Source organism: Phaethon lepturus, unplaced genomic scaffold (genome assembly GCF_000687285.1).
Source record: "Phaethon lepturus isolate BGI_N335 unplaced genomic scaffold, ASM68728v1 scaffold17896, whole genome shotgun sequence".
Classification (NCBI taxonomy): domain Eukaryota; kingdom Metazoa; phylum Chordata; class Aves; order Phaethontiformes; family Phaethontidae; genus Phaethon; species Phaethon lepturus.
The window spans coordinates 7,622-9,998 of NW_010544317.1; the positions used below are offsets into that span (position 1 = coordinate 7,622).

The 2,377-nt window shown below is 41.0% G+C and overlaps 1 protein-coding gene across 1 annotated transcript in view; it reads left to right on the forward strand.

The window, feature by feature from the left end:
- The window catches only part of CUZD1 (CUB and zona pellucida-like domains 1), a 14,676-nt gene that overhangs the window by 5,102 nt on the left and 7,197 nt on the right, over window positions 1-2,377 (forward strand). The window lies entirely within an intron of this gene.

A 2,377-nucleotide genomic window follows, 5' to 3' on the forward strand; every position in this document is an offset into this window, starting at 1 on the left:
GCTTTGGTCCTTATGGAAGGACAGACAAAGCAGCGTAAATATATCGGAACAGATACTCACCAGACTCGTGCTGAAGGAACTGAGGCTCTTGGGACCATGCTTGTCTCCTTACCTCGGGAAGGAAAGGCCGATTCCCTTTTTTTTTTTTTGTAGCTGCTATTGTGGGACTATGAAAGTTTTATCTGCAAAGCGGTTGCAGCGCAATATTCTTCTTTTAAATCTGTGACTGACATGAATCTGGCCTTGTTCCTCCACAACTGCTTCAGCAACAGCAAATTATCGCTCCTGACAACCCTGTTACGACAGTCCCACCTTACAGCCCGAGGAACCTCAGCAAGGACAGGGGATGACTTGCCCAATGCAACCTGAAGGGACGGGTGTCAAAATGAAGGTGGGGAGAACCAAGCTCCTGCTGACCAGTGCTAAGAGCAAACTGCTGAACGCATCTCCCACGGAGTCTGGCAATCCCTTCCAGAACATTCCAGCTCATGCCAACGCACCCTGAAAAACGTGCTTTGAACCCACGAGAGCTGACAAAAACACACTTAAACTTACTCTATGCAGTACATATTAAAAAAAATGGGCACACCTGTTACTTTCTCATTTATATCTGTTAAAAAGAAACAGTAACTGAGAGATTAAGCCCTCCATCTGTGATACCATGTAATACAAGATGATTACGAAATCGTATAAAAGTTGGAAAAGCCTCACCTCCCCAGCTGCCAACAAAATGCAGGCGCTCAGACAGTTCCTCCTCCTGCCTCTCTTCACTGCTTTAGCTCTCGCTGAAGACAACTCAATAGAATCCATGGGTATGGAAATCATGTCTTTTTTTCACCTGTGAAATTTTATTAGTTTTTGCGTAATAGGTATTTTATAGGCAACTGAAGGGAAAAGTGTTAAACATATCTCTAGAAGTGCATCTTATTTTAATGTACTGCTGCACAATAGTAACACTGAAATATGCCAGCAAGTGTTAAAGATGTTAAATAGGAAAAAAAGAAAAAATTGCAATAGATGACTCCCTTTGGCAGACTTTTAACTTAAGAACTTGATTTTGAAGAGCTTTTACTCTGGAATTGAAATTTATAAATTAATACCATATTGGAGTAACAGGAATAAAGTGATTTAATTGGGAAATGGTTGCTTTTATTTGCTTTGTTTTTCCTTTGTTCGATCATAAGCAATAGACAGTCATTTATTGCTCGATCTGAGATCACCATTCTGTGCTCAAATCAGCAATTTACCTGATTGATGGTGGGTAGCTACTGTAGGATAATGAAGTATTGCTGCAGGTTTCTCTAGTGTGCCTGGCTACAGAACAGTCCAGAGGGATGAAGAGAGAGGGTAAGGCAAAGCTGACCTTGTAACGCTCTTAGAATTGGCAGGCTTCATAAGTGACAAGGAAGGTTTCGCCTAAACCTTTCTATTCCCTCTGGAGCTCATCAGAAAGTCTGATCTTTTTATCTGGGACAGCATACACAGTATAGGAGATTCTTCCTGCTGTTTTAGACCATTAGTTTTAGATTAATATTAAAGTAGAAAGGAGATCTTATGCCCAAACTGAATTATGAACTTTATTTCTAAAGTTTCCTATACAATGGCCATTTCTGCAGCTACTTCATAACTTATTAACATTCATTAAGTGATGTTAGTGATGTCCACCATGGTTGCTTTGGGTTTTCTTCATAAAAGAACTGGGTCAAAGTACAGCTAGCCCTGCATTCTGAACCCGGTAACAGTCAAGAGAGAATGCTCAGGCAAGAATAGGAATACAAGTCTGCATAATACTTCCCCAGAACACTCTTCCAGTCACTAACAGACGTGGTTCAGGATTTTTGAAACAGAGAGAAAGCACTACCTTTGTGTTTAATAGTTACTAAAGGCTTTGTCTTTCGTGGATTTGACCTGTTTTACCATCCACATCACCCTGCAGCAAAGATCCATGTGCAAAGAGCCAGCTCCTTTTGTTTCAAAACCACAACTTACTGGTTTCACTCCAGGCCACGGAATTACTATATTGGAAGAGAGTATCTCACACTAACCCTCTTCATGAATTTGCAGAACTCTAGCACCTCCTTTTCCCCCTAGTTATCTCTTTTCTGACCTGAAATGCTTCAGTCTATTTACTTATTCCTCATCTGGAAGCTATTCTAAACTTACCATCTTCACTGACATTCTCCGAAGCTTTTCCCATTTAGAAGTACCTTTTTAGAGATGGAGGATCAGCATTGTATGCAGCAGTAATCCCACACATAGTCCTTTAGAAGCTCAAATCTGGAAAGCCTTTCTGACTCCCTGAGCGTAGGTTCCCAAATGCTTTTAAGTCAAGGGCTGAACCTCAGAACTGGATTCGAAGATCTTTAGGAACACCGTG